Genomic DNA, 11704 nt, shown 5'->3' with positions numbered 1-11704 from the left:
TGTTACAGTAACATAACACTATGACAAGCCTGTCCTACAGCTGCTGTAATCATGTTACGGTAACATAACACTATGACAAGCCTGTCCTACAGCTGCTGTAATCACATGTTACAGTAACATAACACTATGACAAGCCTGTTCTACAGCTGCTGTAATCATATGTTACAGTAACATAACACTATGACAAGCCTGTCCTACAGCTGCTGTAATCACATCAGTCATTATGTTAGAATAACCTATGTGACCTTTTCAATGTGAAAAATGCCAATAATATACTGAATCTGAGATATCTCAGACTGTTACCAGTACTACAGAGTATAACTATTGAATACCACAACCCAAAGACATTTGTCATGATTTGCCCTTTTCCTCCTCTCTCTCTCTCCCACTACAGTTTTATGATTGCTACTCTTTTAGAAATGGAAGTTAAATCCGTTTGTTACCACAGACAGAGAGACGTTGTAGTACGGTAACATCAAAAGGTTGAATAATGAAACAATATTTCTGCATTCCAAACAACCGGAAGGGTCCGTGGATACTTAAAGAACAATCATGTTGAATTCATTTCTAATTTGCGATGTAACTAAGTGTCACGGATCATTCTGGAACATTCATTGCGCACACCTGGTCCCTATTCCCACTGATTGTATTGGTATATATGTGCCCTGTGTTTACCATGGTGGGGTCGATTATTGTTACAATGTCCGTTGGTGCGTGTGAGTACCTGTGCTGTGTGTTTTGGGCTTTTGTGCCCTTGTGGATTGCGTAGATGATTACGGGTCTCGTCCCGTGTGTTAATCATTGTGCGCTTGTGATTTTTTATTCCAGGTACTCCTCGCTCTTTTGTTTGGGTTTCAACCCTGTGTTTTTGTTACGTGTTTGCAAGGTCTTCGTCCCTGTGCCTTTGCACGGCACGCTGTAATTTGGGTTTAATTTAAAAAACTATTACGCATTCCTGCGCCTGTCTCCCGAATAATTTATGCCAACGTGACTCTAGGGACAGTAGAACAACATAACTGAATCTCTGAATGTGTATATTTCCCAGTGATCAGATTCACATCTTGATATTGTGGAACTTATATGATTAAATACGAAACTATTTGTGAGAAGATGTAATGTGGTGTTAGCCTTCTAAATGAGAATTTTTTTCTCCAAATAAAATCTTAACCAAGTCAGTGGCCATGCCCACGTGAGCACAGACATTATGACAAAAGGAGGGAATGTCCTTTTCCCCTGAGTGCTTAAGGTCAGGGGAGTTTCCTGGCCATGGACCCAAAATATTGATGTTTTGTTCCCCGAGCCACTTAGTTATCACTTTTGCCTTATTTTCAAGATGCTCCATCATGCTGGAAAAGGCATTGTTCGTCACCAAACTGTTCCTGGATGGTTGGGAGAAGTTGCTCTCGGAGGATGTGTTGGTACCATTCTTTATTCACGGCTGTGTTCTTAGGCAAAATTGTGAGTGAGCCCACTCCCTTGGCTGAGAAGCAACCCCACACATGAATGGTCTCAGGATGCTTTACTGTTGGCATGACACAGGACTGATGGTAGCGCTCACCTTGTCTTCTCCGGACAAGCTTTTTTACAGATGCCCCAAACAATCGGAAAGGGGATTCATCAGAGAAAATGACTTTACACCAGTCCTCAGCAGTCCAATCCCTGCTTCTTTGCTGCCCTTCTTGACACCAGGCCATCCTCCAAAAGTCTTCGCCTCACTGTGCGTGCAGATGCACTCACACCTGCCTGCTGCCATTCCTGAGCAAGCTCTGTACTGGTGGTGCCCCGATCCCGCAGCTGAATCAACTTTAGGAGACGGTCCTGGCGCCTGCTGGGCTTTCTTGGGCGCCCTGAAGCCTTCTTCACAACAATTGAACCGCTCTCCTTGAAGTTCTTGATGATCCGATAAATGGTTTATTTTGGTGCAATCTTACTGGCAGCAATATCCTTGCCTGTGAAGCCCTTTTTGTGCAAAGCAATGATGACGGCACGTGTTTCCTTGCAGCTAACCATGGTTGACAGAGGAAGAACAATGATTCCAAGCACCACCCTCCTTTTGAAGCTTCCAGTCTGTTATTCGAACTCAATCAGCATGACAGAGTGATCTCCAGCCTTGTCCACGTCAACACCTCACACCTGTGTTAACGAGAGAATCACTGACATGATGTCAGCTGGTCCTTTTGTGGCAGGGCTGAAATGCAGTGGAAATGTTTTTTGGGGATTCAGTTCATTTGCATGGCAAAGAGGGACTTTGCAATTAATTGCAATTCATCTGATCACTCTTCTTAACATTCTGGAGTATATACAAATTGCAATCATACAAACTGAGGCAGCAGACTTTGTGAAAATAAAAATGTGTGTCATTCTAACAAAACTTTTGGCCACGACTATAGTAATCAACGTGTAAGCTATTCTGTTTGTGTGTTTATGTAATTCTGTGTGATTATTTAGTTTGTTAGTAAATAAATAATTAAGCCAATTTGTATAATGCCGATTCATCATTTATGCTAGGGTTGTTTGTGCAGATATCCAAGGACTGTACAACATTCAGAATGAGACTGAAGGTAAATAAGAATTAATTAATTGACTGATGTAAGAGATATTTATATCTTTAGAGTTTAGTTGGGAGAACTCGTTAGATAACTTTTTCCATGGTGCCCTAGATTACTACTTAATGAATTCTTGCATGAGTAATTTAATCGCGTAATAATTTAACGTGGTATGTAATTATTTTATAATGATAGTCAAGACACGACACGACACATTTGAGTTCAAGTCATTTTGATGACATCCATCCTGTTGTCCTGGTATTGTCATGGTAACCCCTTTACTGGTCAGGACGTGACAGGTATGGTATTTAGATTCCATCCAATCAAACGGTCTATTTGTCTTTTTTAACACTGACAGTGTTTCTCCTTTTCCACTTCAACACTACGTATGTGACCCGATTCAGGACACTAGGTGTATGTCACAAGTCACGACTTCACAGGAGAGCCTTTTGAACATAAAAAAAATGTCATCTGTAAATACGAATAAAATTGTTAAATTACGAGCCTGGTTGGTTTAGCCACAGAAAAAGTCAGCAACCTTCCCGCTAACCATGATTGGCTGAGATAAAGAGTGGGCTGGACATGCCGAGAGATGAGTCTGAATTGGTCTACGGTGTTGCATCTTGTGTCTATAAAATGAGCTGCTCGTAATGCGTAAATAATCCTTTCTATTGCCGTTTTTTTTTAAGATATTATGTTAGCCATGGAGAACTGCAAATATGTTGCTACTGCTCTCAATACCATTGCTGCCCTGAATCAGGCGCTATCGACAAAGGTCAGTGGGAAAAAGTTGTGATGGACTACTTTCTGGACGACGATCGTGCCATGCAATGCTGACTCGCTCTCATTTCATAACACGTTTTGAAATCAGTGGAACACAACGGGCCAAACGAGCTGGGTAAACTAAACGGAAACAATACAGGATCTCTGATAAAATGGGTTGCAGTCTGCCGTGAAGCTTTCATCCATGTATACAGGTAAGAATCTAGCTACAGATTCAGATATTATACCTTTCTAATTTTATCTGAAAGTTGTTTTCACTGCAAGCTAAAGCTTAGTGTTAGCTAGCCAGCTGGAGTTCGATGGCTGGCTTGCAAACTAATATTAACTTATTTGTATGAAGTCTCTCTCTCTCTCTCTCTCTCTCTCTCTCTCTCTCTCTCTCTCTCTCTCTCTCTCTCTCTCTCTCTCTCTCTCTCTCTCTCTCTCTCTCTCTCTCTCTCTCTCTCTCTCATTGTGTGCTGGAGTCAGACCAGCTGCAAATCGTCCCATAATCAAGACCTCTACAAATACTCATTCCTGCCACCTCCACTCTGCCAGATCGTAAACTCTGCTCAGTCAGTCGTTATCCTAGCCTTTTGTCAGTTCTCAAGATCCTATTGCCCTGCTGTGCTTGTTTCCCTGCCTTACACTGTTTTGTCCTCTCGTTGCAGTTACCACCCTGTCTCTGTCTCCTGTACCACATCTCACATCTCGGCATTGCTAGTTATAGCCTAATGTTAGCTAGCTAACATTGAACGTATTGGTTAACTTTAGCTAGCTGTGACAATCGGTTTGTATTGCTAGTTAAAGCTTGCAGCTTCGATGCTCTGGAGCCTGGTGTTGTTGTCACCAAGGAGCTTTCAGACTGTCGGGACCAGGTTTCAGCTGCTGCACAACGCTGACATCCTTCGTCCCATAGATGGTCTGCCTGTAAAAGCACCACCTGGACTGGACACAGCTAGACAAACTATATTATTGAGAAGATCAGGGAGTTTTGTGACGAAGAGGCTATGGACATCACATGCCCTACACCAAAGTCAAGGGCAGGACAGAAACAGGCTCTCTGAATACACACTACCGTTCAAGCGTTTGGGGTCACTTAATGTCCTTGTTTTTGAAAGAAAGCAAATTTTTTGTCTGTTAAAATAGCATCAAATTAATCCGAAATACAGTGTAGACATTATTCATGTTGTAAATAACTATTGTAGCTGGAAACGGCTGATTTTCTTATGGAATATCTACATAGGTGTACAGAGGCCCATTATCAGCAACCATCACTCGTGTTCCAATGGCCCGTTGTGTTAACTAATCCAAGTTTATCATTTTAAAAGGCTAATTGATCATTAGAAAACCCTTTTGCAATTATGTGTCACGGCTGTCGAAAGGATCGGACCAAAGTGCAGCGTGTGTTTCGTTCCACATATTTATTTAATCCGTGAAACTATGCAATACATCAATTAACTGAAATCTACAAAAGCAACAAACCGTGACGCAGAGGAGAAACAAACACTACTCACAAATAATCACCCACAAAAACAGGTGGGACAAACATCAGCTTAAATATGACCTCCAATTAGAGACAACGACGACCAGCTGCCTCTAATTGGAGATCATACCAAACAAAATCAACATAGAAATACAAAACTAGAAACTGAACATAGAAATACAAAACATAGACAAACACCCCCTGTCACGCCCTGACCTACTCTACCATAGAAAATAACCACTTACTATGGTCAGGACGTGACATTATGTTAGCACAGCTGAAAACTGTTGTTCTGATTAAAGAAGCAATAAAACTGGCCTTCTTTAGACTAGTTGAGTATCTGGAGCATCAGCATTTGTGGGTTCGATTACAGGCTCCAAATGGCCAGAAACAAAGAACTTCCTTCTGAAACTCATCAGTCTATTAGTGTTCTGGGAAATTAAGGCTATTCCATGCGAGAAATTGCCAAGAAACTGAAGATCTCGTACAACGCTGTGTAGTACTCCCTTCACAGAACAGCGCAAACTGTCTCTGACCAGAATAGAGAGAGGAGTGGGAGGCCCCAGTGCACAACTGAGCAAGAGGGCAAGTACATTAGCATGTCTAGTTTGAGAACAGATGCCTCATAAGTCCTCAACTGGCAGCTTCATTAAATAGTACCTGCAAAACATCAGTCTCAACATAAACAGTGAAGAAGCGACTCCGGGATGCTGGCCTTCAGGGCAGAATTCCTCTATCCAGTGTCTGTGTTAGTACCCATCTTAATTTTTGTTTTTATAGGCTAGTCTGAGATATGGCTTTTTCTTTGCAATATTTATATGTGTGGTCGTAACATTATTTTGTGACATACCACAACAATATCATGTGACCGTATCAAGTGTCCAACACTTAAATATATGGCGCATGCATCTGTTTATGTACTGTACATGTGCACCTTCCTCAGGTTTCAACTCAGGTTGCATGGCCTTAACTTATGTATGGAATACTATGTGATAAGTGTGTTTGTAACAGTATATAAAGTATGCTAATGTACTGGTGTGAAGGCATTTGGGCAGTGGTGTAAAAATACTTTAAAGTACTACTTAAATCGTTTTTTTGTGGTATCTGTACATTACTATTGATATTTTAGGCAACTTTTACTTCACTACATTTGTAAAGAAACTAATGTACTTTTTACTCCATACATTTTCCTCGACACCCAAAAGTACTCGTTACATTTTGACAGGAAAATCGTCCAATTCAAACACTTATCAAGAATGTGGTCACTCCCTGGTCCATCCCTACTGCCTCTGATCTGGAGGACGCACTAAACACAAATGCTTAGTTTGTAAATGATGTCTGAGTGTTGGAGTGTGCCCCTGGCTACCCATCAATAACAAAATCATACGGTTATGCCGTCTGGTTTGCTTAATATCAGGAAGTTGAAATTGTTTATTTTTTACTTTTGATATTTAAGTACATTGTGCCCCCAGGCTATCCGTCAATAAAATTATATTTTTTTGTTGTTGTGCCGTCTGGTTTAATATAAGGAATTTGAAATGATTTATACTTTTACTCAAGTATGACAATGAAGTATTTTCTCCACCACTGGATGTGGCTGGGGGTTTTAGCATTTCTTTCACATGACCCATCAATTTAGACATGTGTATCTGGGTAAGCGTCATCTAATATTTATATCATATTTTTATCTGGACACTTTCTGTTGACCTGGAATGTTTCCTTATTGTAAGCTACTACCACTTTTAATATTTATCACATGACCTCATGTGAATCCTTAAAGGAGATGGGTGGGGTTAAAGGCTTAAGAGGGTGTGAACGATGCTGAATGGGCGTAGACAAAGAAGAGCTCTCCAGTAGGTGTACCAAAACATTCAAACGCCCTTTTCTCAAAGTGAGTTTACAAGTGTATCAACTTTCAAAGTAGAATTACTTTCCCATTGTTCCTCAAAAATGCAGTGTATAATATACCATTTTGTAGCTCTGAGTCTCTACTTTTATCCAATGTACAGTAATAAAACAGAAATTTAAATGTTGCTACATAAGACCGAATCCAGGTGGTGAGTCACACATGTACAACATTTCCCTCGATCTGTACAGTCAGTGAATATGACTTAGTGAATTCCAATACTAAGAGATTTTCTAATCCATCCTGTCAGGGGAAGAAAGAGGTGTTCCTCTGGGCGTTAGAAGGTAATTGATTTCACATAATGTTGACCTTTTCTGCACACTGAGCCATTTTACTGAAATCTAAATGACACAAATATTGTAGGAAGAATGAAAAAAAGCATTCAGTTACTGAGACACTCAACGACCGCGTCCCAACTGGCACTTTAATCACTTTACAGGGAGCCTTGGTCAAAAGTAGCGCACTAGATAGGGAATTACTGAGCCACTCTGAAATGTTTGCATTCCTGGCTGCACCCTGAACTATTTAAGGTCTAGGGCTTGGGGACTCGTTAGGTAATAACTTAGAGAGGAAAGGTCTAGGGCTTGGGGACTGGATAGGCAATAACTTAGAGAGGAAAGGTCTAGGGCTTGGGGAATGGGGACTGGATAGGCAATAACTTAGAGAGGAAAGGTCTTGGGCTTGGGGACTGGATAGGCAATAACTTAGAGAGGAAAGGTCTAGGGCTTGGGGACTGGGGACTGGATAGGCAATAACTTAGAGAGGAAAGGTCTAGGGCTTGGGGACTCGTTAGGTAATAACTTAGAGAGGAAAGGTCTGGGGCTTGGGGACTGGTTAGGCAATAACTTAGAGAGGAAAGGTCTAGGGCTTGGGGACTGGGGACTGGATAGGCAATAACTTAGAGAGGAAAGGTCTGGGGCTTGGGGACTGGATAGGCAATAACTTAGAGATGAAAGGTCTAGGGCTTGGGGACTGGATAGGCAATAACTTAGAGATGAAAGGTCTATGGCTTGGGGACTGGATAGGTAATAACTTAGAGAGGAACGGTCTAGGGCTTGGGGACTGGGGATTGGATAGGCAATAAATTAGAGAGGAAAGGTCTAGGGCTTGGGTACTGGGGACTGGATAGGCAATAACTTAGAGATGAAAGGTCTAGGGCTTGGGGACTGGGGACTGGTTAGGCAATAACTTAAATGCGGAGAGTTAGCTGTCCAACTGGAAAAGGGACTGTAAACTGTAGATCGTACATTGGTACATTGGTACATTGGTTGCAGTACCATAGAAAAGTGACTCATACCATTATAACCCTAGAGTCTATTGACGCACTGGGGCATCAATCTAAGTAACATAATAAAAAATCTCCATTAAAATCCATCAGTTTAAGTGATGGAGATATCTGTTTGAACTAGAGATATCTGTTTGAACTACAGATATCTGTTTGAATTAGAGATATCTGTTTAAACTAGAGATATCTGTTTAAACTAGAGATATCTGTTTGAACTAGAGATATCTGTTTAAACTAGAGATATCTGTTTGAATTAGAGATATCTGTTTGAACTAGAGATATCTGTTTAAACTAGAGATATCTGTTTGAACTAGAGATATCTGTTTGAACTAGAGATATCTGTTTAAACTAGAGATATCTGTTTAAACTAGAGATATCTGTTTAAACTAGAGATATCTGTTTAAACTAGAGATATCTGTTTGAATTAGAGATATATGTTTAAACTAGAGATATCTGTTTAAACTAGAGATATCTGTTTGAACAAGAGATATCTGTTTGAATTAGAGATATCTGTTTAAACTAGAGATATCTGTTTGAACTAGAGATATCTGTTTGAACTAGAGATATCTGTTTGAACTAGAGATATCTGTTTAAACTAGAGATATCTGTTTGAATTAGAGATATCTGTTAGAACTAGAGATATCTGTTTGAACTAGAGATATCTGTTTGAACTAGAGATATCTGTTTGTTTGCGTGGGCTGTGTCTCAATCCACTACATCCTCCTATGTCGCCCTTCCGCATCTACGGTGGAAAGTAGCAAAGCTACCAGCGCTGTTTGTCAGACCAGGAGACATCCCGAAAATACAGTGTTCTCACCAAAACGTCTGTAGTAGGGGTGTGCCTAGTAGTCGGACAAAATGAGTATCGTAACGAATATGGACAATTATCTGAATCCGATTATGATCAGAGTATTTTTTGTTGTTGTTGTAATTTTCCGTGATCTAAAGAAAATAAAAAGTTGTGGTGCCAGGATCTTTCTCATATCAGTCGTGTGCGAGGTTCTGTGTGGTCCAAATAACTCAACTGGCTGTCTGTAAAGAGAAAGGCGGGCTGTACGTTGATCCTGTTGTTCTGATTGGATAGAGTGAACCTGTACCTCTCAGAGAGAGAATGCCAAGAGTGTGCACAACTGTCATCAAGGCAAAGGGTGGCTGCTTTTAAGAATCTCAAATATACAATTTATTTTGATTTGTTTAACACTTTTTGTTTTGGTTAATACATGATTCCATATGTGTTATTTCATAGTTTTAATGTCTTCACTATTACTCTACAATGTAGAAAATAGTATAAATAAAGAAAAACCCTGGAATGAGTAGGTGTGTCCAAACTTTTGACTGGTACTGTAGATATTCCAGAATCCTGACTCACCAGATACTGTGTGGCTCTGATATTTCTACCTCCAGACAGTTGTGTTTCTCAAACACATTATAGGTGTAACCAAGGTGAAGTGATCTGTCGACGGGCCCTTGAGCAAGGCACTTAACCCTACATTTCTCCAGGGTAGCCGTTGATAACGGCAGACCCTGACCGTGACCCCAACTCTCCGAGGGTGTCTCACAGGGAAACGGAATATGCAAAAATCACATTTCCATTTCACACACGAGTATAAAACACACTTGTATATGTGTGTGAAACAGGACAAATATAAGAACACACCTAATTATAATTCTTATTACATCAGTTGGCTTTAGATGAGTCAAGTGTTTATTAAATAAACACAAACAATCCTGACTCACCAGATAGTGGGCGGCTCTGATCCTTCTACCTCCAGATAGTCGTGTTTGTCCTCCATCTGGAAGTCAGTGAATACCAGTGAGATGGTGTCTCCAGGGTCAGCCAGCACCGTCCACTTACATTCCCCAGCGTTGGAGAGGTCACTGAGGGATTCAGGGCTGGAGATGATCCCACTGGACCCCCTTAGCGTACCTCCACACGTGTCCTCAGCTGCAGTGGTGGGGGAAAAAATACCCAACTGTCATATTTGAGTAAAAAGTAAAATAGCTTAATAGAAAATGACTCAAGTAAAAGTGAAATTCACTTAAGTATCAAAAGTAAAAGTATAAATAAATAATTTCAAAGTGCTTATATTAAGCAAACCAGACGGTACAATTTTTATGTTTTACAGATAGCCAGGGGAACACTCCAACACTCAGACGTCATTTGCAAACAAAGCATGTGTGTTTAGTGAATCCGTAAGATCTGAGGCAATAGAGATGACCAGGGATGTTCTCTTGATAAGTGTGTGAATTGGACCATTTTTCTATTCTGCTAAGCATTCAAAATGTAAATGAGTACCTTTGGGTGTCAGGGAAAATGTGTGTATGTATTATTCTCTTTAGGAGTGTAGTAAAAGCAAACGTTGTCAAAAATATAAATAGTAAAGTAAAGTACAGATACACCAAAAAACGACTTATGTAGTACTTTCAAGTATTTTTACTTAAGTACTTCGCACCAAACAAACAGAAGAACACATACGTTTAATATCAATGAATCTGTTGGCTCTGTTCCAATATGTAGACTAGAATAATACTAAGAATGAAGCAATGTATTTGGCTATATGTATTCCAAGTTGTATGCTAGCTTGTATGAATCTGACAGCATGGATAACAGTCCAAGGTATCCGGATTTACAGGATCAATTGTCTGTGTTCCAAGCCCCCTGCCTGCTCTTCTCCTTCTGGTCTGAGGGGTTCAGAAACCTTTGGTTCGTCAGAAGACTCAGACAACCACAACAGATTTCAAACCATTCTGTTCCAATATCAAGATTCTACATTAACATACCACATAGAATGAAACATCTGGGTTCCGGTGTTCTAAGTGTTCCGGTGTTGGCCACGCGTTCTAAGTGATATTCTAGTATATTGGAATGTCATCTTTATGTTCTTGGCCTCAATAAGTGAGCAGGCGCTTGAAGAACACAGCATCTGAGCCACATTATGATGAGGCCTCTATAACATACCAACAAAGATGTTCACAAGTCTTTTAGGGCCAAGTGTAAGTCAAGTCTCAAGTCTTTTAGCGCTAATTCTAAGTCAAGTCTCAAGTCTTTTGGGGCCAAATCTAAGTCAAGTCTCAAGTCCCTTTTGGCAATGGCTTTCAGCCTGCTGTGGGTTAGGTCTATAAACCTTGTAAATTATTTTAAGAGACTCTTGTATGAAAGAACACACATCAGGCACTATCTAAATCAAAATACATTTCCTTTTAAAATGTAGACAGTTTACATTAATAAAAGTCATTGTACAGGATATAAAAAATCGAACATAACATTTTAAAGTGCATGGTATTTTGTGGCAGACGTTGTCTATATTTCACTTCATTCTGTCACGCAAACAGAATCTGTAGATGAGGGAAGATAAATGACAAGCATGAATGTAAACCCTAAATGACTGACAACTATTCAATAACTGCACTACTAAAGTGTCCTATATATCAAACGTAATGACCTTTATCCATAAAATATACTTACTGACCTGGACACTTTAACAGAAATATAATTTCCTGTAACAAGTAGCAAATGACATCCTGTGCCCGTAAGACAGAGAACATTTCTGTTGCAGACAGGTTACATTTCAGAATCGGCGTTTGAGTGACTGCTGCAGTGCTTTTTACTAGACTGACTAGGCGACGACATGTGCTCAGTACACTCTGCAGATGATAGTTGAGTGACAGCACACAAGGAAGGGCAGCACTGAGTGTCACGACTTTCTCCCCCCTTTGAG

This window comes from Salmo salar, chromosome 02, assembly GCF_965601325.2.
Source record: "Salmo salar chromosome 02, fSalSal1, whole genome shotgun sequence".
Taxonomy (NCBI): domain Eukaryota; kingdom Metazoa; phylum Chordata; class Actinopteri; order Salmoniformes; family Salmonidae; genus Salmo; species Salmo salar.
Note: the sequence above shows the minus strand (reverse complement) of the source record.